The sequence below is a fragment of the Neofelis nebulosa genome, chromosome 1 (assembly GCF_028018385.1).
Source record: "Neofelis nebulosa isolate mNeoNeb1 chromosome 1, mNeoNeb1.pri, whole genome shotgun sequence".
NCBI lineage: Eukaryota > Metazoa > Chordata > Mammalia > Carnivora > Felidae > Neofelis > Neofelis nebulosa.
This window is the reverse complement of record NC_080782.1, coordinates 42573202-42598717: the sequence shown is the minus strand read 5'-3', so window position 1 is coordinate 42598717 and position 25516 is coordinate 42573202. Positions and strand designations below refer to the sequence as shown.

Here is a 25516-nt window from a genome sequence, read left to right as displayed (position 1 = left end):
GGGGCGCCTGGGTGGCTCAGTCGGTTAAGCGTCTGACTTTGGCTCAGGTCATGATCTCGCGGTCCGTGAGTTCGAGCCCCGCGTCGGGCTCTGTGCTGACAGCGCAGAGCCTGGAGCCTGCTTCAGATTCTGTGTCTCCCTCTCTCTCTGACCCTTCTGCGTTCATGCTCTGTCTTTCTCTGTCTCAAAAATAAATAAACACTAAAAAAAACATTTTAAATGACCCCAAGTGGGGCGCTTGGGTGGCTTAGTCAGTTGAGTGTCAGACTTTGGCTCAGGTCATGATTTCGCAGTTCGTGAGTTCGAGCCCTGCCCGGGGCTCTCTGCCTGTCAGTGAGAAGCCTGCTTTGGATCCTCTGTCCCTTTCTCTCTGCCCCTCCCCTGCTTGCTCTGTCTCTCCCCAAAATAAATAAAAGTTAAAAAAAAAATGAAATGACCCCGAGTGTTGGCCGTGATGCCTATGGGACAGCTACAGTCCAGAGTTCACTCTGAACTCTAACACCTGTGTGAGATGTGATTTCCTATTGGACCCGGTCAGTCACACTTTGGGGGGCTGAAGGGGAGAGGTGGCCGTGGCTAGGCTCCTCAGTTCACGAGTTGGTCCCACCCCAGGGGGTCTTACCTTGTGGGACTCTTCCGTCCGTAACCATCCACAGCTGAGTTTCTAGACATAGCATGGAAACTTCCTGGGGCTTCTGACTGCCCCGAGGTGGGTCCTGACTGATGTCTATGCTGGCCTCTGGAAATAGCTGACAACCAAGGCACTTGGGGATTTTCTCAGCTGGGGTTGTGTTCTAGACTCAATTGTGTCCTCCCCAGCTCAATTCATGTTGAAATCCCAACCCCCAGTGACTCAGAATGTGGCGGTATTGGGAGATAGAGTCTTTAAAGAGGTAATTAAGGGGGCGCCTGGGTGACTCAGCTCGGTCAGGCATCACACTCTTGATTTCGGCTCAGGTCGCGATTTCACGGTTCGCGGGGTCAAGCCCACATTGCTCCCTGCGCTGACGACACGGAGCCTGCTTGGGATTCTCTCTCTCCCTCTCTGTCTGCCCCTCCCCTGCTCGCGCTCTTTCTCTCTCAAAATAAATAGGCAAACATTAAAAATCATAAAGAGGTAATTAAGGTTACGTGAGGTCATTGGTTGGTCCCTGATCCAATATGACTGGCTTATAAGAAGAGGAAATTAGGACACAGACACACACAGAGTGAAGACACGACCACCTACAAGCTGAGGAGAGAGGCCTCAGAAGAAACCAACCTCGCTGACGCCTTGATCTTCCGCTTCCAGCCTCCGGAACTGCGAGAAGATAAAATTCTCTTGTCTTAGCTGCCCCAGTCTGATACTTTGCTGCGACAGCCCAAACACATGGAAACAGGCTGTCAGTTTCTTCCCCGCCTTCTCCTCCTCCCCCTCGCCCCGTGTTCCCAAGAAAGAAACAGGGCACAAGTCGAGGGTCCAGCACTTTATTAGAATCACGGGGCACAGAACCGACCGCTTGGGTCTCACCGAAGGGTTGTCTTACCCCCTCCCTGGGGAAGCCCCGGGGAGACGGCCCTGCCTGGTAGGGCAGGCCAGTGGGAGGGAGGGGGCAAGGGCAGGTTAAAAGTATAAACACAGACGTGGTGGGTTCCCAGCTCAGTGTCAGGTGAGTGATCTTGGGCGAGTCTCTTAACCTGTCTGAGCCTTGGCTTCCTGGCCTGTGACATGGAGTCAATGATAGAACCTTCCTCACTGGGTTGTTGGGAGACTGGGTGAGACAATGCCTGTGAAGGGTCTAACACGGTGCCTGGCAGATTGCAAACAGTCAATGAGAGGGAGCTGCTACGATTATTTATTAGGAGAGAGCGAGCTCCGTGCTCAGACGGCTCCAGTCTGTGAATGAGGGGGAGGGGATCTCATCCTTCCTAAATGTCTCGGATGTGGCCTGCCAGGAAGACAGGCCAGGTCACAAGTGAGAGCCACCCGGTCCCTGGGAGTACAGGGATCAGACCCGCAGGTGAGGATTCTGGGGCCACGGCACCTACTGTCCCTACCAACTCCATTGAAAAGCGCTAGGAAGAATTTGCAGAAAGTTCTAGTGTAGCGCCTGGACTGCCTTGCGTCTCAGGCATTTGCTCACTGGCATTCCCTGCGTCTGTTCAGACAGAGCTTCTCTTTATTTTTATTTTTTTGTAGTTTTTGCTTTTGGCTAAGGACTTGCCGTGGGCCACCGAACTTGGAATCAACTCTGGCTGTGCCTTTGGCTGCCTGGGTGAACTTGGGCTGCTCATTTCACCTGTCAGCCTCACCAACCACAACTGAGAGCTTTGAGGACAAAGCCAGGTTACAGAAGTAAACTCTAAGTAGTGGAGGCGTCACAGGTAATGAGGTGATGGATGGGCTAATGCATTCACTGGTGCAAAGTGGTTGGGGCAAAATGAACATCAGGGTGTGTGTGTGTGTGTGTGTGTGTGTGTGTGTGTGTGTGTATTTGAGAGGGAGAGTCCCAGTGTTCCTGGAGTAAGTAGAGACAGGTATCACCACAAGAGGGCGCTCTGGGCCTTTTGTCTTCTGGGCTTTGATTGAAAAGTTTCATTTTTCTGTGGTTGCTTTCCAAATGGAACTAAGATTTATGGTTTTTAGTTTCTCTAACTGATTTAATAAACTGTTAAAATAAATTCACGTCCGTTCATTAGTTTATCCATTAGGTAGATGCCCTATCGTGGCCCCTGCCACAGGGCACCCTGGGAAGTGGGGTGAGGGGCAGGGGTGAGGACCGGGAGAAGCATGTACTTTATGGCGACCTGGTTCAAACACCCCTCATCCGAGTGCCGCGACAGATTTCCCAAGAGTACAGCGGTGGTGAAGTTCCCACATCCAGGCTCACAGGAATGTTACGAATCGGACAAAATGGAAAGAAAAAGCAGCTTAAAGGTCAAGAACACCGCGTGCAAGCCCTCTTACCTCCAGCGCACCTCCTTCTCCTGGAGCCTCATCCTGTGCTTGAGCTGAGGTCCCACGGGGACAGCTCTGGGTGGGAAGGAGGTGAGTCCAGTTGCTAAACCATGACCTCAAGAACAGTATTTCCAGGAATCCCCATCTTAGCATCTAAGGGATTCCTGGGAAAACTGGACCGTGAGGACAAGGTGAGAGAGGGGCCTTCAGCACCAAGGCCCCGCCACGTCCCTAAGGACCAGCGGGAGTCTTCCTCGGCTTCCGGCCCCATCTGCAGAAGCCAGTGTGGATGCCACGCATTGCAGGACTGGCTGATTGCTCCAGAAGGAGTGACTGGAACTTCGAGTGCCCTTGGAAAGTACCTTCCCTGCAGTCAAAGGCCGTGTTGTTGACCAGAAACCATCTGGCATCCCAGCCGTCCCCCTCCTTCCCACCCATGACTGACGGGGGGCTGTATGTATTCCCGAGTCTCCAGCCAGAGGGAGGGTTTGAGTCTAAACCCTGGGCAGATCCGGTTCTCAGTCTCCAGCAACTTCCTCCCCTGGTCGTCTCCAGCAAAGCCACGTAACCTCAGCTTTCCTCAGCTGTAAAATGGGACAGGAGAGGACCTCCCGGATAACGTGAGACAGATACAGTTTGGGAGGAGGGGTGGAGTAAGGCAGTCCATAGGATTAGTGGAGACCGGCTAGGTCTGTCTTTGCTGAAAGTGACCCAGGATGTAAGGAGAAGACCAGGTTCATTTATCATGTCCTCCTCTTGCATCCCCACCTGCAGGTTCCAAAATCACATGCACTGGGTAAGAACACGACCCTGAAAGCGGACAGATTAGGCTACGACCTTGACTAACACGATCATTGTGTGGCCTTGGGGGAACCGCTTAACTGAGCCTCAGTTTTCTCATCTGTAAAAAGGGGTCGGTAACACTGGCCACCTTCCAAGCTTCTTGGGAGGTTCAATAAGATTGTGCTTAGCCCAGAGAGTCTCCTCTGCTGTTCCATGCTTGCCTGAAGCCTCTGAGACGGGTCGGACGTTGCCTGGAGCCAAGGTTAGGCACTCAAAGGATGAGGCGTCTGAGTCAAAGCTCGGGACTTTGGTCTTTCTGCAAGGGTTTTTAGGAATTGTCTGTCCAGTCCACACAGGATGAATGGGTTTCAGCTCTGCGTTATTGCCTGTAGCTATCCAGGACTTAGTGTTGGGAAGGATTTTGAAAGGCGCATCTGAACTCCTCAACAGACGATGCCCTGACTGATGAACAGTGTGTGCCATGGGCTCAGAGACAGAAAGCAGAGGCGGGGTTGTCCGGATAACGGCCACCGCCGAATGCCCCAACATCTCACTTCCAGCTGGACAAACGGGGGCGCCCGGAGGGGTCAGGACTCGCCCTGAATCATGAAGCAGGTAGTGGCCCAGGCAGGCCTGGGGTCCTGGAACTTCCTCAGCACAAGCAGCTGCCAGCATGGAGACTGGACACACTCCCAGCCTTCCTGGTGGCCCCGAGCACAGCGGCCACTTACGGCTTCCGGGCTGACAGCTGCAGAACAACTTCTCCCTTCCCGAGCTACAGTGCTTCATCTCAGACTCCCAACTGACCAGAGATGCAGCACTGCACCTCAGGCTGGGGGACAGGGCGCCGCTGCTGGGTGCCGGGGGCGCGTGGCGGCCACTCCACCCTAGGCGGGAGAGGGGGCGTGAGGGGGCCCGCGGCTTCCCCCGCCAGACGCTGCCATAAGTGCCCCCACTGAGCCTCCCGCCCCCGTCCCGTCGGAGCCCTCTGCGAGGGCGACCCACCCTCACCCTCCCTTTTCTTTTAAAAAAATTTTTTTAACATTTATTTACTTTTGAGAGACAGAGCATGAGTGGCGGAGGGGCAGAGAGAGAGAGAGAGAGAGAGAGAGAGAGGGAGAGACAGCATCCAAAGCAGGCTCCAGGCCCCGAGCCGTCGGCACGGAGCCCGACGCGGGGCTCGAACTCACGGACCGCGAGATCATGACCCGAGCCGAAGTCGGACCCTCAACTGACTGAGCCACCCAGGCGCCCCTCTTTTTCTTTCTTTTTTTTTTAAACCAGCTTTGTCGAGATGTAATCCACACGCCCCCGCCCCCCAATTTAAACGTACGACGAAATGGTTTTTAATATGTTCACAAAGTTGTGCCACCACTGTCGCAATTAATTTTAGACCACGTCCTCACCCCCAAGAGAAACCTCTTCTCCGTTAGCCCCTTGCATCTCCCACCAGCCCTGCTCTGGGCAGGCCGCTTCTGTCTTTGCAGAGCAGTCTGGACTCACCCGATACGGTGGCCCCATCCCCACCTTTACCCGCTGCTCATTCCAGCCAGACGGCACCTTCAGGGTACTTGTGTGGACTTCCTGCTCCGGCTCCTCCCGACTCCCCAGCCATCCTTCTCAGACATCCTTCCGGAATGCTCCTATCGCCTCCACGCTTACGAGCCTGAAAGCGCTCACCCTCCTTCCGGCTAAATTCCCAAACCCTCACCGAAGATCACGAGGACCTCTTCCTCTTCTCCGGTGCCCACCACCTCTGGACTCTTAGGGGGTGCTCCCCCTCACGCCCCCTGCTGACTCCTCTCCCAGTGCTCCATGCCTACTCAAAAGGCTGCTTTTTCTGGGAAGCCCTCCTCCACTGCCTCAGACATCAGGACGCCCTGGTCAACGTCCTCACACATGCTGTGTCCACTTTCTAATCCTGTGTCACACGTGGTGTGCAATTCTCCTCCACTTGTGGGCTGTGTGGACCACCTGTGAGGGAAGGGACCCGGCTGGCTGGGCTCACCACTGAAGGTAGGTTCCCCAGTGTAGACGCTCATTAAGCATTGGATGAATGGCTGAATTGTTTTCCTCAATCTGTTTCTTTCCGGGGTCAGGCTGCAAATGGCACCTGGGCCTGACTGGGCTAGTATCCAGTTCCCTGGGGAGAGTGCCCACATTTGTGGGTTTAGGGGTGTCCTTGGGCCTTGCTGCGGTCTTTGTACGTGATACTGGGCCCCAGGGAATGCCATTTGGTGGATGAATGAATGGCCACGGAGATAAATTGTTTTTCTGTTGAGAGCGGGCTTGGGTGGGAACCTCTGAGTGAGCAGGCAGAGCTCCCTCGGTCCCTCCTGCCCCGCCAAGTTCTCGGGGAACCCCCAGAGGACCTTCCTGCGTTGCTGGATGTCTACTGTGGTGGCCTCGATATGTGGCGACATGTGGTGCATGACGTACACTTTCAGAGATATCTGAAGGCTTAAGAGAGGAGGCGGTGGGTATCCTCTCCTGAGGAGAGAGCAAAAAACCACACACTTCCTTACAAAAAAGAAAAAAAAAGTATCTCCTGTGCCTCTATCAGAAATCTGAAATTTGGCCCGGATCAAAAGAGTCTCTCTGTCTCTGGTTTGCCACTTGGAGCAGCTCAGTCCCCACGGCCTCCTGAGAGGGACAGCCCCATCCTGAGGTATTCCCAGCCAAAGAAATGCCTTTCTCTAATATGGAATTCTCCTGTAGGAACTCTTTCCAAACTGCATTTAGCTGGGGAATGATTCCAACAACCCACCTTCGGGGTCCTGGGCAGCCCACAGCCTGTCCACGCCACTCTCCCACCAGCCCTGCGAGAGAACGTGCTGGGCCTGACAGCCTGAAGCTTTCAGTAAGAAGCTGGGGGCCGGGAGCTGTCCCGACAAAGTGAACTTTCCAGGGCCCCGGGAACCAAGGTGATAAAGCCAGCCTCCCGCGTCCCTTGCTGCACAACTCTTTCTGAAGCCTTCAGCTGCCCACCTTTGGCGTCCCTGCGTCTTCCCCTCGGGTCTCAGGCCTCAGGCCCAGGCCCTTGCAAGCCAGTACCAGGGGGACGGTAATCACACCGCCTGGGGCTCGCTCTGCTTTTTCTTACCTTTGTCTCCTCGTCACGAGCAGTGTTAGAGTTTCTCATGAACGGTAGCAATTGTACGTGCCTATTGCCAGTGACTCGTGTTAAATGTAAAACTATTATGACGGTTTGCAGATGTGGCAAAAATACGAAAGGGGGCGTCTGCGTGACTGCAGCTCGGGGAACTGCGCCCCGTGACGCTGGACCTTCAGGACAGCTGGTGAGGCCGGCAGGGGTATGTTGTGACCTCCACGCGGGGGACCAGGACGGGGAGGAGATGGTTCTGTGGGCACAGCCTGGCTCGAACCAGGGGAGTCGAGGGCTGTTTCCGCACGTCCCATTAGGCTCCGAATATTGTGGCCGAGAGAGCCCCCCTCCTGCTTATGGAAACAGGCAGTAGATGGGAGGCAGGCCCATGTTCCCGTGGGAGAAAGTGATGCAGGGACAGGGCTCCATGAGCAGCCTTTGGGGGAAGCTGTTTGCTTCTCCTCTGGCTATAGGCTGCGTACTTCTGTTCCTTGTAGCTAGGAAAATCACAGTGACGCCGACTGTAATAAGAGCAGTCATTTGTTGACTGTTTTAATTGTGCTAATCCCCTCGTATCCCCAAGGCTCTATGAGAAGGGAATTTTCCGAGGCCACGGAGTTAGGAGCTGAGCTGGGTTCCTAACTCAGAACAGCCAACCCCGGCTCCCTCATCTTTAACCTCTATGCCGAATGTCTCCTCCCCTGGCCAATTTAGCAATCCTTTGGGTTTGAGACAGGGTCTCACCATTTCACCTCACCATTCAGCAAGCCTAGGGTGACTTCTATGTGCCGAGGGGAGGTGGGACTGATGTCCTTGCCCTGGGGGAGTGCAGTCAGGCTGAAATGGAAGAAGGATGTCCCTGGCAAGGTGAATAGGGCACAGATCCAAGTGGCACCAGGGAGAGCATAAGAAAGCACTGCCAAGGTCTTAGAGGACAAAGAGGTTCCCGCCCCAGGGGAAGAGCTGGGAGGACTTCCTGGAGGAGGAGGTGGTGGGCTGGGAGGAGGGGCAGAGATGCAGGAAGCGTGTCCTCTTGCCCAAGAACTCTTCCCTTGAGTCTTTCTTACTTGTCCAGCAGGCCGACAGTGCTGGCCCTGACCCCTGGTCTCCTTCAGATGAGAAGGAGGTCGACAGCCCTCCTATTCCACTTTACCCCACCAGAGGCTCCTTCTTACTCTTGGTCCCCAGTCAGGAGACAGCGGGCCATTTGGGAGACCTGAGTTCTGTTCCAACCGGTGTGGTCGCTTCTCCCATGTGCTGCCCCTCTGTGGCTCCCTTTCCCCTGTGTCCAAGGAGACACTTGAGCAGGTGGCCTTAGACTCATAGCGGGCGGATTCTTACCTGGTGCCGGCTGTTGGCAGTCTGCGGCGTTGCTCCCAGAAACGGGCCAATTTCCCCTCACTGCTCCCTACTGTCTTCAGGAAATGTCGCCAAGCCCAGCCCGGGGGAGCCTCTGTCTTCTTGGGAAGCTCCGGGGAGGCTGGGAAGGAGAAAATAAACAGTGGCTGTCTGGGTTTTCTCGCCAGGCCCAAGTGAGGAGGCCTCCCCAGCTCCTTCCCTTATATGGGCAGGCTGCTCTGGGCCAGAGCCGTCACTGTCACTGCACTCCCCCACCCTCCGCCACCACTGAGGGCTGGGGGCCACTGCTGGGCACCTGGGCCTCTGGTGCTGCCGAGGCTGCGGCAGGGCTGAAGGTACGGGGTGGGTCCCAGGATATGTCTCCATAGTTGCCTCTATTGCTTAGCCGCCTGTCATGGCCTCTAGGCTACTTGGGGTGGAGCCCGTGGGGAGGATTTTTTTTTTAATGTTTATTCATTTTTGAGAGAGAGCGTGAGCGGGGGAGGGGCAGAGAGAGAGGGAGACACAGAATCTGAAGCAGGCTCCAGGCTCTGAGCTGTCAGCACAGGGCCTGAGGCAGGGCTCGAACTCACGAACTGTGACATCGTGACCTGAGCCAAAGTCAGAAGCTTAACCTAACGGACTGAGCCAGCCAGCCCCCTCCCCACCGCCCCCCCCACCCCCACCGTGGGGAGGATTTATACTGGGATGAGGGGTGGAAGAAGAGAATTTCTACCTGGTCCCGACTTAATCCCCAACTCGCACTGTGACCTTGGCCAGGCCTTTTCCCTCTCCCACCTCTGTGTCTCCCTGTGTCAAATGAGGATATGAAAAGTATTAACTAATCCTCACGGTGAGTCCCACGAAGGCGAGCTTCTGTACCTCCATTTCGCAGAAGGGAAAACAGGCTTGGCGAGGCCAGCTGGACTACAGCCCTCCAGCTAGAAAAGCAAGGTTTGAACTTGGGGCTGTCGGCCTTCAGGGTCTGTGTTTGGAATGGGCTGCTTGCTAAGGCTGCTCTTGCTGTAATATTCAGCCGCTCGCGTGTGCCATATGGAAAAGGCATCTATCTACGGGTGCCACTCCCTCAGAAGACCGGGGGACCCCAGTGCCCAGCGGCCAAGCCCAAAGGAGCCTGACCTCTTTAGCGATGGGCACACCAAGGTGTTCCTCGGTGTTCCCAGCACCCCATTTGGGGCTGGAGCAGACTCAGGGCTCACGAAAGGGGAGCTGTGGAATCCCTGAATAGCAGACGTCAGTAGTCACATCTGTGCTATGGGCACAATCTCTCAATTCCCAGGCCCACTCTGATGATGGAACAAAACGATGCATGAGAACGCACTGAGATGTCACCTTTATAATCGGCATTGTCTCTGTTCATAAGCTCCTTTTTCTGTCTCTCTTGTGTCTTGTCCCCAGGCCATCTTCTCCCAGGCTGACCAGTTCTCGCCTGCCCAGCTGTGGGACTGACGAGGATGGGTCTGCTGGGAGCCGGGGCTCTGGGCCCTGGCGGCAGTGATCACGGGAGAGGCTTTGGGAAGGGAGGTGGGAGGGGAGGAGGGGATGGGCTGCTGGGAACAGCTCAGAGACGAGCCTCGCACAAGCACTGACATCCTGTGTGCTCTTGGGCCAGCCCATCCGTCATCCCGGCATCCTCTCAGACCCCTGGCCCTCTTCCTGGGGGCCCAGGGGCAGGTCTCCAGGACGGAGGACAGACTGTCAGCGTGGCCGAGGGACAGCAGCTGGCCGCCCCGCATGTCTGCTCAGTGTCGGAGCTGGACAGTGTGGGGGGGGGGGTGGAGGGGAGGAGGGGGGAGAGGTGTCTGCAGCCCTCCTAATCCAATTTGTTCAGGCCAGGGCTCTGACGCTCATTGGCTAGCGAGCGAGGGCCCGGGGGTGTGCGCTGTGCGGGGGCCCACGTTTGCTCGCACGTGTGGGGCGTGTGCAGAGGTGAACAGGTGTGCTGCGTTATATAAGCCAGGCCTGGGCCTCGTCACCTGTCCTGGAGTGTCAGCTCCCTGCCAGAGCCCTGCCTCCCCCTCTCCCGCCATCAGGTCTTTGTCCACTTTTTCCAACCCTCCTGAGACCCGGTGCCAGAACCCCGCTCTGAGAGTGAGCGCCTCGGCTTCTCTCTGCCTCCGTGTCTCTACCTGCCTTAGGGAGCTGATACCTCACCCCTGCCTGCTCCACCTGCGGGGAAAGAAAGCTGGCGAGTGTTGAAGAATGTGGTAGAAGGGACGAAAGCTATGACGGGTTTCTTGGGCTTCGCCGTGTGCCCAGCAGCGGGCACACGCCTGACCTCACAGACCCTTTCGAGGCCCTGTGAGCTGGTTATCACCAGGCTCACCACGGCCCAGGTCTGTCTGCTTCTAGAGCCCGACCCTGTGTACTCCTTTCCAGGGAATTCTGCTGTCCTCCCCCAAGGCTGTCGTTCTCCGTAGCGCAGAGGCTTTCGTTGCTAGCTTGTAGGGAGCGTAGGGTGGGGTGGATTTCTAGCTCTGGCTTGGTTTTCCCTTCTCTGACTTCACTTCTTTTCTCCTACAGCCCACATGTAGCAGCTTTGACGGCCCGCACCCCCTCTGTCAGCAGGGCCTTCCTTCAACTCTTCCCAGTGCAAGGCCTGGTTTCCTGGTCATTCTGAGGGTCGGGATGGGGAGGTATCCTGGGGCGCAGGGCTGTTGTGGGAGCCCCCAGTGGCAGGGCTGGGGCTGTGGAAGGCGTGGGGGAGGCACTCACAGCTCTGTTTTCAGGGCCTCTGCCGCCTGCCCTCCTCTCTGGTCCTCAGGAGGCCCCCTCTGGGGTGCTTGCTCGTCCAATGTCAGCGTTGCAAGAGTGGCTCCCACCGGCCAGTGCCCTTGCCTGAGAGAAACAAAGATACAGCCTTTCAGAAGGATGCTGGGGAGCCCTGTGGCCAGAGCCCTGCTGTCCGTGGGTCCTGACTGGGCTTCTGGGCTCTGAGGGACTGAATATGGGCCTGGCCTCCTGCTGCGTCCCCAGAAGTCTGAGGCTGAGCCTGTTAGGATCTTCCACGCTCCAAAGAGCCTGCTCCTCAGTCCCTAGGCAGCCACTGTCCCCACTTTACCTGCCCGGCTTTTCAAGGGAGTGTTCTGAGCAGCTCTAAGCTCCAAGAGCAGCAGGGGCCACGGTCCCTTCCCAGCACGCTAAGGCCCCAACGCGAAACAATGGGTCTGGAAGAAAGTTTCCCAGAGGCCCCTCTGACCAATGGCTCCACCTCCGGCCTCAGACGTCAGAAAGGAGCCATTTAGGGGTAGGTCCAAACTTTGGGTTACCACAGTGGCCAAGGCCAAGGGGACAGCCCTGGGGCCGCCCGTGACTGCTTCGAGCCGCACAAGGCTTTCACCCTGCAAAGTGCTTCCTTCCATAACTGAAGGTACCACCTCCGCCAGGGGTAGGAGTAACTTCCCCGCTTAACCGAGGTTCTCAGTGGCTCTGCAGTGTGCCCAGCGTCATCCACTGGCAAGAATCAGAGGGAAGCTTGAACCCAGGGTGGCTCACGCTCCATCCAGCCTGAGCAGCGGCCTGCTGGATGACCCCGAAACAAAGCTCACATCGTTACGGTCATTGCAAAAGCTGCTGTGCCCTCTGCTGGCTTTGCTCACTTCCAAGAAACACGAGGGCCTGGGAATGGGCCACATCTGGGAGCCAGATGGCACCACAGTGGGAGAGGGCTGAGCTTGAAGCTCCTCGCAAACACAGGAAACCGTGCCCACAGCCGGGTCCCCCTGGAGGGGCTTCCTTGCCCTCAGCTCCCCTTCCTTGCTCCCTCACGCATGTACACGTACTGCAGCCTGTGCCCTCCTTGGACTCCAGGGTCCTGGGATTTCCACCATACGTTTGCAAAGAACAGAGAACCCAGGCCCTGCAGCCAGGCAGGTCTGCACCGAACCTCCCCCTAGCTCTTTCTAGCTGTGTGACCAAGAGCTGGTGGCTTCATCTCTCTGAACTTGGTCCCCGACCTCAGGCTTGTTTGTGAAGGTCAGCTGAGGTCCGTGTCAAATGCAGGCCCAGTTGCTGGCATGTAGGGAGCCCACATACATGGCTGCATTTCCATTATGAGCCTGGGGCTGGACCCACAGTGAGGCATAGGCTTGGGAGGGAGGGAAGCAGGAAGGATGGGGGCAAAGGTCCAGAGAGGCATCCAGAGAAGATGTGGATGCTGGGGTGGGAGCCACCGCGTAGGGCCCCTTTCCATGTCCCCTCTGTGATGCGGCTTCTCCGGGCCTCTGTTTCCCAGGGCGCCCTCCCACCCCCTTGACACCCCAGCTGAGTTCACTAGCCTCACACGCTCCCTACTTCCTCCCCAGGGAAGGCTGCTGCTGGGGACTTTTGAGCAAGCCCTGGGAATGCAGTTTGAGGCTGAACTGAGAGTGATGGAGGAAGAGGGAGAGGAAGGGGGTTCCACCTGCCTGGCCCCTAATACCAAGCCTGGTGCTCAGGCCCCGGGAGTTTCGTCAGGCCTGTGTTCACTGGGGTGGAAACGGGGCTGTGGGCAAAGAAGCATTTGCAGAGTAAATGGAGGTGTGCGGACCCCGGCAAAGGTGCACATCTCCAGAAGCAGGGAGTCTTTCCATTTTCGTTATGCCTCTTGTACTTCTCCCTAGCGTGCTGTCTGTTTAAAACCAACCAACCGCAGTAAAGGGATTAGTTCTCCCTTCTGCCCTGTCCACTTTGCAAAGAAGTGGGGCCTCCAGGGTCCCGGTTTGCTGGCTCTGAGCGACGTTCTCTGGATACTACAAATGCTGGTTTCTTCTGGAGCGTGCTGGATGGGAAGAGCAGCCAGTTAGAATCCAGGTCACCTGTGGACACGCGGTGTGATTGCAGAAAGAGCCTTCCCCTCTCTGGGCTTCACTGATGTGGTGGGGAGGGGACTGGACTCCATGGTATCCCACTGGGGGGATGGCTTGACCCCAGCCCATCCCCTTGGTGTTAGTGTCAGTGTGCTGGAAGGTGGACGGTCTGCATGGATCTCCACGGAGCAAGAGAGAAGGGGCACCGAAGGTTGAGGCTGGAACTCCCCCGCTGGCTCTCACTCGCTTCCCCTGCTAGCCCACCCTATGCTCAGCCCGGAGCAGGCCACAGGGACCTGGGCCAGGTGGGTTTTCTGCAGCAGGACTCAAAGTCTCAGAACATTAGTGCTGGAGGCAACCTCGTCTCGCGCCCATTGCTCGGATGAGGAAAACCGAGGTACGGAGAGGAGAAGCAACCCGCTCAAAGTGATGCAGTCCAAGGCCCAGCTGGGACTGGCTCTTTCGACTCACGGAGGGATCCTAATCTGTTAGATCTTAACAAAGAGGCCCTGGGAGGGAGGCGGGAGAGAAGGGGCCTTTAAGTTCCTTTGGCTTTGAAGATGGAATAATCATGACTTCCTTTTCTAAATATCTTTTGGCCCTTCCTAGAACCAGATGGCGGATGTTTGGAATTTATGTTGTAAATAGTGTTTAAGAAGGGGATGGGGGTGAAGATGTGTTACTTTCTCCTTCCAAAAGCCGGATCTGAAGGAGGGGATGGGGGGGGGAGGGGAGCTGTGTATGAGATGGGGGAGAAGAGAGAGGAGACGGGGAGGAAGAAGGAGGAGTCATTGACCGAAGGGCAAGAGGGAGAGAGGCAGGGCGAGGAAGAAAGTGAGTGAAGAGGGGGTGAGGGGTGAGAAGAGGGGCAGAGGGAGAGAAGGCGGGCGAGGGAGATGGGGAAGGGGCTCCCCGGGCTGCAGGCTCCGACAAGCTCCATCTCAAGTCCAGGAGCAAACCCTTGAGTTTTCTAAAAATAGCTCAGCCTTTCCCCCAGCGGGGCTGGCAGCAGGGACTGGGAGAGAGGCACGCTTGCCCTTTTATGGTAAGAAAAATTCAGATCCCCAGAGGGGGAGCTGGGCCAGGAGCCTGTAGTTCTGGATGAGGCCCAGCTCTGGGGTCCAGGGTGGGACAGTCTGGGTGAGGTCTGTGACTTGGTGGGATGTCCTGGCCGGTTGGGGGGAGTGGGAGAGGGTAGCTCCATCGTCTGTGAAGAGAGAGCTGGGGTGGCCACACTGGAAAGCCCTGGGGTCCTGGTGGAGCCCCAGTGATGGAGTGCAAGACCTTAGAGAAACATCTGGTCCACCCCATCTCCCTGTTTTTAGAAGAAACTGCATCCCAGAGAGGGAAAGAGACTGTGTGGACGTTTGAGGTGTCAAGGTAAATAGATCCCAGGCTCACGTGTGGATGGCTAACATGCCCATTACTCTAAAGGGCAGCGTGGTTAGTGGAGAGAGCACTGGTCTGGGCATCGGGGGACCCAAGGGCCCACTTCCCATTTGCACATGGTTTGCTGTGTAACCTTGAGCAATATGCTGAACCTCTCTGGTCTCTGATTCCCCCACTGGGGTGATCTTCAGGGCCGTTCCAGCTTCTTGCCTCTCTGGGAATTCCGAGGCTGGACAGCAGAGCTTGGGCATAGAGGATGCTGCTCCCAGTAGAGGGGAATCTGCAGGTTGCTGTTTTCGTCCTGGCTGACTTCCTGTGCTAGGCAAAAGCTTAGATGGATCGAGACAGGGAGAGAGGAGGGGAGACTGAGGCAGATCATGGGTGGAATCTCTGACTGTTTAAGCTGGTTGGGTCCAGCCCCGCTCTGAACACACTGAGGCCAGAAAAGACCTCATACTCATGGTCATGCTCAAGGTCATATGGAGGGTTGAGGCAGAGCCAAGAATAGAACCAAGGGCTTCCCCTCCCAGCCTTGGGCTCTTTCCTCTGCAGGAGGCCTCCCGTCTGCAGCAGCTGACAACGTGAGGGACTATCTCTGGGCAGGAAAAGAGCGTTCCTGAGCAGAGCAGTTAGAACTCAAGATACACCGTCATCTTTTGACTACTTCTTGGGGATAGTTATGTCCTGGGGGGGCACCTGCCTCTCTTCTGTCCCCTTCCCTTGGCTTTGAGGACCATATCGTAGCTTCCATCTCTGGATACAGGCAGGGAAGAGGCAAAGAAGGATGCACCGGGCTAGGCGGCCACCCTGGCAGTGTGATCTTGGGCAAGTCCCTCCCCCCCCCGCCCCCACCCCGCTGTTGGCCTCAAGGTTCCACATCTATAACACGCTCTTGTTAGGTCCCTTTTCGCTCTAACAGGATAATGACACTATGAGTTTAAAATTCAACACCAGGAATGATGACCAAGCATCTGCTAGGATCGCCAGGGTGAGCGAGAGGGATTCAGTACTACTCTGTAGCTTTATAATCCATTGAGGTGGGGACCCAGTGCCCAAGGTTCCTGGGAACCCCAATCCTGAACCCGAGCTGATTATCTGACCCCAGCCTGAACCCAGAACTCACGGAGCTCTGGTGTCACTGCCGAGGCCTGGCTGTCCCCATGGCTCTGCCCTGGCCTCTACTCTTTCCCACACGGCTGCCCTGTGTGGTTCCCCTTCCTATCTGCCCACGGCCCATCTCTGCACACCCAGACTTTCTGTGACTCAGCCCAAAGAGGCTTGCTTTCCTCTTACAGCCTCCTGTGACACCCCCACCCACTGCTAAGGGAAAAGAGGGACAGGAAAGAAATAGGGACAAAAATAAAGCGTCTTGTTCTAAATTGGAAGCTTCCCTGTGACCCTCCTGGAATTTCCATGTAGACTCTCGGGGGCGTGTGAACAGAGCTCCCAGGGACCCGGGCCCCCTCTGCCTCATTCTTGCTGGGGTGGAAGGCCATCGGCTGAATGCTCCCTGGAGACCCAGTCTTACAAGCAGGCTCCAGGTCTCCCTGGTCAGGCCTGGTGGGTTCCCTGGGAAGGACGAAAAGCAGCAGTGGGGTGAAAGGAAGTGGAGGGGAGGAGGGTCCCCAGAGGGCCCTTGTGAAGTCAGGGCAGAACTGATGTCATGCCTAGCTGGGAATCTGACATCCAGGCAGCAGGGGAGTTCAGTCCCAAGGCAGCCAGGGCTGTGATGTGAAGTTCCAGGCTGGTGGTGGGAAAGGCCACGAGGCTCAAACTCTTCTAACTTGATTTCTCTCCACAGTGTCCATGCTAAGCTTGCATACCTCTGGGGATGGGGAGCTCAATCGCCTCATCTCTCTTTGGACAGACTCTTGGAGACTCCTTCTTAATATTCCCACTGACACCTGCCCCTCTGGGACTGCATGTCCTGTCCTTTAAGGTTACAAAGAACAAGTGTCTGTTCCCTAGAAAGCTCTTTGGAGGTTTAAACATGGCGACTACAGCTCTCGGGCTCCCTACCCTTCCTAATCCCACCCAAGGTCTCCTATCCCATTATTTGATATCTCAGAGTCACTAATGCCGAATTCCCAGGGCTCTCCCCTGCGCTGGGGCTCTTGGCCTGACGGAGTTGGGGAAAGGATACAAGCAGGCTAAATAAAGAAAGGGACTCCCTCCCGAGACAGATACCAAGAAGGGCATCTACCACTTAATGGCATTTTGGTTGCAGGCTATTAAGGCCGCTTCGCCATCCAACCTTCCCCACTTTGCCAACCTCAGATCTCACCCGGCTTTAGACCTACCCTCCGTTCCGGTCAAATGCGCTTGTTTGCTGTTCTGAAAATGCCCTCCTAGTCCCACCTCCATACCTTCGCACACAGAACTCTCGACCTGGAAAGCCTTACCTTCTCTTCGCTGTCTATCCAGAGCATGCCATGCTGCTCCGACCACCCCTACTCCAGGTTCTTCCTCCCTGACAGTCCAGGCAGCCACCATCACACATGGGATGACCCAAGCGATCTCCCTTCCAGCCCAAATCATGGAGCATCACAGCCTAAAGGGCCCGGAGGGACAGTGGAACTTAACCCAGTGTGTTAGCTGCAGAGCTGGGGTCCGAGTCCTGGCCTGATTCTTTCCCTTTATCGCCATCTTACCCCAGCTTATCTCAGCCGACAGCCCTGGACTCAATGGGGTTGTCAGGTCACATGCCTGAGGTCTGGCAGGCTCCGGGGAGACAGGCCAGTGGCCTCTGAGCCTGGCAGACCAGCCAGGGGTGGTGCCCTGGCTGTTACAGATGCCATCCTGAGGCGGCAGCCTCCCTCTGGACCCTTCAGCCCCATCCTTGTTGGCCGAATGAAGAAGAGGAGGAGGAAGAAGAGGAGGAGGAGGAGGAGAGGAGGGGGGGAGGAGAAGGAGGAAGAGAAGGAGGAGGAGAGGGAGGAGGAGGAGGAGGAAGATGGTATGGGGTGGAAGCTAGTGGCAGCTGAGCAGTGTCCCTGTTAAGGTCACTGGGGCCAGTGTGTTTCCCAGTTCGGGGCTTCTCCTTCTCCCTGGAAGCATGGCTTGGGGCAGAGGAGGGCCATTCAGGAAGGGACCTAGGCTTGTGGCCCATACGGGTGCTCAGGGAGGGCTGAGGTGAGGCTGCTTCTTCCAGCCTTGGTCTGGTTCACTTCCCCTCCTCAAATTTCTGCTGGGTGGTGCTGGGTGAGGGGCACCCAGGACTGATGGGCCCCCCCAAGGGTACTCAGTCCACACTACGGGGTGCTCATTGGCCAGAAGGATGGTTTGGCCAAGGTTTGCATTTTTGCCCTTGAGCAAGTGTGTGGATGGAGAGGGGGGGAGGATGGGGTGGGGTAGGGGGAGCTCCACTTATCCCCTCACCATAACAATACTTAATCTAGAAGGAGGCACCAGGCTTCAAATGGTCCCCTTTCCAAATGCCTAGTCGGTCCCATCGGGCAGGCCAACTCTCGCTCACTGACTCAGTGGGGCGGCACTGGAGCTACGGGCACGGGGTCCTGGAGCCAGCCAGACCTGGGTCTGAGCTCCAGCTTGGCCTCTTACGAGCTGTGTGACTTCAGGCAAATGACTACCTCTCTCTGAGCCTCTGGGACCCCAGGGCCGGGCGCCTGGGAAGACTCGGCAAGCGGCAGTTGCTGTTTTTGCAAGAACAAGGGCAGTTTATCCCCCCGAGGGAAGGAAGAGTTGAGCCCTCTACGGCGCCTCCTTCCCTCCCAAAGAAGCTGCCTTGAGTACAACGGTTCCAGTTACCCGCGCTCAATGGCGGTCCGTGCAGAAGCAGGTGACCCACCTTCCGAAGTCGCCTCAGAAGGTCAGCCTCACGCTGTGTCACAGCGCCTGTGTCATCAGGTAGGCACTTTCCCCTCTCACATCATCACAAAGAGAGTGAGTGCAGTACGATAAGATATTTTGAGAGAGACGCCACCCTCACAGAGGTTTTACTACGATGCGTTGTTGTAATTGGTCTGTGTTATTAGTTATTGTTAACGTCTTACTGTGGCTAACTTCTAAGGTAAACCTTGTCACTGGTAGGTGTGCATAGGAGAAACACAATATGTACAGGGTTCAGCGCCCCCTGCGGTTTCAGGCATGCCCTGGGGGTCCTGGAGCAGACCCTGTGTGGATGAGCCGGACGGCTGCTAGCACATTTTAGCAGTTATTTGTTACTGGCCACTTGCTCTGCGCCCGGTCACTGATCTAAGGGCCTCATGCGTTTGAACCCGTTTAATCCAGGCAACTCAGTAACTTGAGGAGACAGGAATTCTTATCACGCCCCCTGTCACACAGATGCTATGAGAAAGATCTGGAATTCAAACCCAGGCAGCCTGACCGCCATTTGGCACCTTTAACCACCAGCCTCTTGCATCTTTCTTTTTTTTAATGTTTATTTTGAGAGAGAGAGACAGAGAGAGAGACAGAGTGTGAGCGGGGGAGGGGCAGAGAGAGAGAGGGAGACACAGAATCGGAAGCAGGCTCCAGGCTCTGAGCTGTCAGCACAGAGCCCAACGCGGGGCTCGAACTCATGAACTGTGAGATCACAACCTGAGCCGAAGTTGGAGGCTTAACTGACCGTGCCACCCAGGTGCCCCCCACCAGCTTCTTGTATTTTAGCCCTGTTCTGGCAGCCGTCTGACCCCCCTGCCCAATCCCAGTCCCCTCTTCACCTGGGCAAAGAGTATCACCCCACCTCTGAAAGCCCCTTCGCTCAGGAGTTGGCCTCGGTTTTCTCATCTGGACAAAAGGGGCCCGGATGAGTTGGTCTCCACGGGCCATGGGAATAGGTGATTCATGCTGTGCGCTAAGGCGGGTTTTGAATTGGAGAAAAGGTTTCTGGTGGAGAAGCATGGCTGCCAATAAGTCGCTTTTGCAAGCGGGGAGGGGGCCGCCTCTGTGGCCCTCGTATGTGTGGTGACGTCCCGCGGGGCCTGTCTAGACAGGCTGTCCGGAGATGGCAGCCCCCGTAGGCTCTTTCCCCCAAATTCCTGCAGATGATCGGGCAGGCGGCCTCTGGTTGGAGCATAGCCGCCTCACACCGCTGGGCCGGGCCGGGGGAAGGCCGCGTGAGCAGTGCTCATCTTGCCCCAGGGCCTCCAGGGTGCTCTGCGGCTTGGCGCATGGAAGGCGGCCTTCTAGACACCCATGTGGACAGCGGCGAGCAGAGTTTTGTTTCTCTCCTTTCATCCTTTTTTTTTTTTTTTTTTTTTTTTAAAGTAAACTCTAGGGGGCGCCTGGTGGCTCAGTCAGTCAAGCCTCCCCTCTTGATTTCAGCTCAGGTCACGATCCCGTGATTGTGAGATCGAGCCCTGTGTCGGGCTTCACGCTGCCCCTCCCCTGCTCACGCTCTCCCTCTTTCCCCCCCCCCCAAAAAAAAAAGAAAAGAAAAGAAAAAGAAATCTGACCATTTTAAGTGTTGTGAAGGCGGGGGATGCTTGTATGCAACTGGTAGGAGTGCAACTTGATTCAGCCACTTTGGAGGACGAGCCAGTGCTCTCCTGTAAAGTTGACCAGGCATGTAGGCCAGATCCCAGCAATCTCTCTCTCAAGGTATAAATTCCAGAGAAACTCTGGCTCACAGGCACCAGGAGACATGGACAAAAGTAGTCATAATAGCAACCATCAGAAAAAGCCTTCATCACAGTTTTTTGCATGACCCCACGGCCCTGTGCCCTGGGGACTATTCACTTGGAAGACAGTGGTTGAGGCAGGACCCAGGCATAGCCCAACGGTGAGGACCTCGGAGACCATCTCCCTAGCTCCTCAGGGCTTGCACGGGGAATCAGATACAGCCCCCGAGGGTTCGCGGTGACACTGGGCCTGGAACTTTCTATTCCCCAGAGCTATGTGTGTCAGCTCTTTCCCACAACTGGCCACTCTGGGAAAGGGCTGATTTTGCCCAGAGAGCTGCAGTGTGGCTCTTAGCGAGTTGGGACAAAGTCCTTTCTATCCTGGGGCAGCCGTGAAGCTGAGGAAAAAACAGTGGCTTTGAAACTAACTAGAACACTTGGCTTCAAGTTCTGGCGAGATCACCGTCTTAGCCAATCTCCTCTCTGAAATGGGATCCCTCCTCACTGCTTCGAGGTGTTGTGGTGGGCAAGCCAAGAGCGTGTATTTTGGAGCTGCGGACTAGGTTCAGATCCCCTCTGCCACTTTCTTAGTTGTGTGACCTTGGGTGAGCTCCAGTGGTTTCCTACTCTATAAATTAGGGATAATGAAATGATGCTGATTCCTGCCTCTGGGTAATCCTGGGAGGATTAAATGATACTACAAGTGATTCAGCCTGGCACCTGGCCTCCCAGGAAATCCTCCATGTATATTCACGAGGTCACCCTCACATTGGAGGGTCAGCAGGAAGTTCTGGGGTGGAGTGGCCGAGGGGCAGGGCAGGGGGTGGGAGACCCCGCGGGGAGAGAGCAGCTGGGGCAGCTGGCACAATACATGTCCAGCCTTAACAATTCGCGAGCTAGGTGACCTTAACAAGTCACTTAGCCTCCATGACTCAGTTTCTTCATCTGTCCAATGGGGATCATAATTGCGCCTACCTCACAGGGTTGTTGTGATGATTTAGTGAATCGTTTCATGTAAAGACCTTAGGTAATGGCTGGACCATGGCAATCGCAATATAATTCTCGTATCTGCACCACCACCATGGAGTCTGGGATTCGGGAGGCCGTCTGCTTCTGTTCTAGCCGTGTCATCGGCTCTCTGCATGACCTAGAGCAGTGCTCTCTTATTGGATCCAGTTCCCTCAGCTGTGTTTGTGAGGGTCCCGGCTGCTTGGCCTCACAGCATTCTTAAAACTCTACATGTGCAGGGGCCCCTGGGTGGCTCAGTCGGTAAGCGTCCGACTTCGGCCCAGGTCATGATCTCGCGGTCCGTGAGTTCGAGCCCCGTGTCGGGCTCTGTGCGGACAGCTCAGAGAGCCTGGAGCCTGTTTCGAATTCTGTGTCTCCCTCTCTCTATGACCCTCCTCCGTTCATGCTCTCTGTCTCAAAAATAAATAAATGTTTAAAAAAAAACCAAAAAACCCCACAAAACTCTACATGTGTGGGAACTCCCCCCAGGAGCTTGAAACGCAGATTCCTGGGGCCCCACCGACAGCTTAACCTCTGGCCTTTGAGCTCATACCTGCTGTACCTTCTCTCTTCAGCAACTCTGAGCGCTCCCTGTCTGAGTTTCATTCCCACTTTTCTCTAAACAGAGCTAAGGTCATCTTGCCCCTCGAGAGGAGTAGGGTCCGGTGGTAACATGACCCCAGCCCCATTTACCCTGCTCTTGGGTGCCTGTGTCCCTCTCTCTTCATGACAACCAAGTGACGTCAGAACCAGTCATTTTATAGAGGAGGAAGCTGAGGCTTGGGGATAGCAAGTGACTCGCCCAAGGTCACGCATCTGGGAAGTAAAAGAGCCAGGATTGGACCCAGGCAGTTGGATTCCAGAGTCTCCTTTGGGACCATTATGGCCTCAGGTCTTATGTGACCAGAGTGGGGCAAGCGAAGGTGGTGGGCGGGCTGGTGTTGGAGGGTTGTGTCCACTCTGGGCCCCAGATGTGGTCAGAGCATATTCAGAAGAGCGATACTGCCTGCACACCTTCCGGTGCCGATCCCAGGCCTCTGCCCCTGCACAGCCCTGCCTCCCGTGTCTGCTGCCTTCCTCCGAGGCTCCCACCACACCGCGTCACCCCTCCTGAAACCCTCTGCTGTGTGTTCGGTCCTCATGGCACCCCAAGGCCCTGCACCCCCTGATCCAGAGATCAGCCCCTTCCCCACCAGAGGCTGCAACAGGGCCAGGCTCATGGGCTGTGGGCTGGCCCTCCCCTGGCCAAACCTACAGTCAGAGACCCTTCGGCTCCTTTCCGCCACTTGAGGCTCAACCTCTGAACGCTCCCATGGGCTTCAGGCATCTGCGTGGACTCTCGGCTCAGGGACTCGGGTGGGGGGCGGGGGACTTCCGGCACTGGCTGCTCCAGAAGCCACATCCTGCACGGAGACCTTGTCGTCCCACGGTTTCGTGGTACGGATGGGAAACTGCAGCCCAGAGAGGGTAGGGTGCCCGCCCAGGGCCACAGGGCCAGGCAGTGAGAGGCAGAGCTGGGGCTGGAGCCCACGTCCCCAGCCCCCAGCCAGCACCCTGGCCTTCCCCGCCCCTCTGCCGGTCTGCTGGAGCCTGCACTGACATAGCTTCGCTTCGGCTCGGCTTTGCTTCTTGAAACCATTATTTGAAAACAGCTTTCCTTGCCAGGAGCCCCAGGCTTTTGGAGCTGTGAAATCAAACCTCCCAGAGCAAGGAAGAAGCAGTGTCTCCAGAGAAGCCGGGGAGATGGGCCCAGGGCCGGCAGGACACGAACGCCGACCGCTCCCTCTGCTCCCACCCCCCACTTAACCACAGCCACAGAGCCCTCCGGGCCAACTGGACCACAGACCCCGCCCATCCGGTCAGGGCAGGGTGGGCACTTAGAGATCATCCAGTCCAGCCCCTGGACAGATGGAGAAACTGAGGCCCGGAAAGGTGGAAGCGCAGAGCAGGTTAGCGAGAGAGCAAGGACCAGACCCCTGGATACAGCATGCCCCCTGCGGCGGATGCCACAGATGCCCCCATGTCTGCCACTGGTTCTTACCTCTCCTGGGGTCTGGTCCAGGTGTGGCTCCTTGTGGCCCGGACACGGGGGGCAGCCCATTTAGGGGACGGTTGGGGGCGTCACTGCTTCTCAACTAACTTGACCGGGCCTCTGGCACCCCTTACCGCCACGGGGCATTTTTAAACGGCTGGCACTGGGCCCCCCTCCCCTTAGCCCCTTGCTCGCTGCTCCTTGGCCACAGAGGGGCCCTCTGCCTTTTACCTTATATGAGCTGAAGAGGCGAGCCTGGTGTTGGGGTGAGGCGGGTGCTGAGTCCTCCCGGGGCCCCCCATTGGCCCGGGCGCCTGCCACGTGACCGCCTCGCCTTGACCTGCCCCCGGTGCCGAATGTTGCTTTTACCCCCTAAGGAAGGAGTGGTTGACAATTTTCATATTTCTTCTAAATTTGGAGATTTCAGACAATGCTGGGAGGCTTGGCTCCAGCTGCCAGAGCCCATGTGGAAGTCATTAAGCCAGAGAAGGGGGGGGGGCGCGGGAGAGAGGGAGGCAGGGAGAGGAGGAGGAGGAGGAGGAAGGGGGACGGAGTTCTGAGACTTGCCAGTTGTCAGCCTGGGAACACGAGCAAACTCCCTGGGAGCTTGCTGTGTGTGAGAATTTCCTTCCTCTTTCCCCACTCCAGTGCCCCAGGACTGGAGAGGGAGTTCTGAGATTTTTCTGGGAACCCCCGGTGGGGAAGACACCAGTCCCGGTTCCTGAGGTCCAGGGTCTGGTAGGAATGGCAGGGGACAGGGGGCCAGGAGGAAGTAAATTCCCTCTCCAGAAAGCCGGGGCCCTGATAGGCCAACCCCATGGTTGTGCAAAGGAGGTCCCGGGCCCCAGAGGGGAAGGGCCTGTCCTGTCACACAGGAGGCAGTGATGGTGTAGAGCTTGAATCCAGGGTTTCCCTGCTGGGATGCTCTCTCCCCACTGTCCTAGTGGTCACAAATGCCCTTCTCTCGCCAGTATGCTCCTTCTTTCTCATTAGGCTTCCTATAGAGTCCTTAACATTTTTCATGCCTCAGGGCCTTTGCACTTATAGCTCTCTGCCAGAAGGACCCTCTCCCTAGAATTTCCCACAGCCGGCTCCTTCCCCAGCAGCTGGTCTCAGCTTAAAAGTTACCTCTGGGGGAGGCTTTGCCTGGCCGCTGTACTACTCTCTACTATTCCCCTTGCTCCTCTGTGAAATGGGATAATAAAGCCTGCCTTGCAGTGCTGCCACGAGGGCCGCGTGGCACCTGCAGTCTTGGGGGATGGGTCAGGCAGAGACTCTGGAATCAGACTCAGACTATGCCCAGCACCACCTCTGCTGTTTCCCAAGGGGGCTGTGGGAGGGAGCTTGGGGAAGTAATTTAGCATCTACGAACTTCACTTTCCTCCTCTGTGGAATGGGGCAAGAAACAGTACTTGATGAAGTGCCAGCGTATGAGTAAGTGCTCCGCAAACGGGAGATCGTATTAAGGGTTATGATGCCAGACCCGAGGCATGGCAGATGCGCCGTCCCATTTAGGTCATTCCCTTCCGTCCTGGACCAAGAGCATGGGTTCCATTCATAAGCCCATCCCTGGATAGGGAAGGTCATGGTCGGGGAAGGCTTGCAACCCTCCCTCCCCGCCCTGCTCGGTCTCCCAGTTTCTCCCTCCAGAGCACCACCAACAGATGGCTGGGTACAGAGAAAACCAGCTGATAGAGCTATCAAAGTGATGGGAAATCCACTTTGGAGATTGTGAAACATACCTTATGCTTCTGTTACTCCTGTGTAACCAGCAAGGATTTTTCATCAAGGCAGAAAAGAAAAACAGAGAAAAACTATCAGTGTATGTTGTAGAGACATCCACAAGTTCCATGGCCGAGAATTCTGTGCCCGGCTGAGCAGTGAGTTGGCTACCCCTGTCATCAGAAAGACCATCACCGGAGGTCAGGACAAGGACTTGAGCGACCCGGAGACAGATCCTAGGACAGGAGGTGTCCCAGCACCAAAATATCTTAAAAGGCTCACTAAATGGCAGCCATCTGTGATTCAGTCTCTATAAATCTGTCTCAAGCATACCCTCTCTTGGGAGTTATGGGTGCTTTATGTGTGTTAAACACTCTGGGAAGTGGCTTTTTTTTTTTTCCCCCAGACGGTGGCAAAAACAGCCTTGAGAACCCCTGCACTCCCAGAGGAAACAGGTCAGTAAGGCCCTGGCTTAGTGTGTGTGAGTAAAGTGTCCTGGGAGGTGAAGGAGGCTTCTTGTTAAGGGGGGGGGGGGCATGAGAGTGGGCTGGGTGAGTTCTGTGTCCCCAGAGCGTGTGTGCAATTAGGGGTAAGGGGAATCCCAGCCAGGAGGGTGAACGGCTTAGAGAACAGGAGACTCATGGCACCTGGAAGATGTCTTATAGCTTCTGGTGATCAAGGAAGAGAGTGAGGGGGTATAATTGGAAACTTCAGGAAGATAGGGTTTAGATCTACATAAGAAGGACTTTTTAAGTTGGTGGAGACTACCCAAGGATGAAATGGGCAAATGAGCTCTCTTGGTAAAGTGAT

At 56.1% G+C, this 25516-nt stretch overlaps 2 long non-coding RNA genes across 2 annotated transcripts; one reads left to right on the top strand and one right to left on the bottom strand.

The window, feature by feature from the left end:
* The first annotated feature begins 1491 nt into the window (after nt 1-1491).
* Nucleotides 1492-2793, top strand: LOC131506295 (uncharacterized). The gene is made up of 2 exons (XR_009258836.1): nt 1492-2399; nt 2432-2793. It is a non-coding gene; the product is annotated as an uncharacterized LOC131506295 (long non-coding RNA).
* Nucleotides 2684-23217, bottom strand: LOC131506292 (uncharacterized). Its single transcript, XR_009258835.1, has 3 exons — nt 22994-23217; nt 10902-11024; nt 2684-8307 (listed from the first exon to the last, which is right to left on the bottom strand). It is a non-coding gene; the product is annotated as an uncharacterized LOC131506292 (long non-coding RNA).
* Between the last annotated feature and the right edge of the window lie 2299 nt (nt 23218-25516).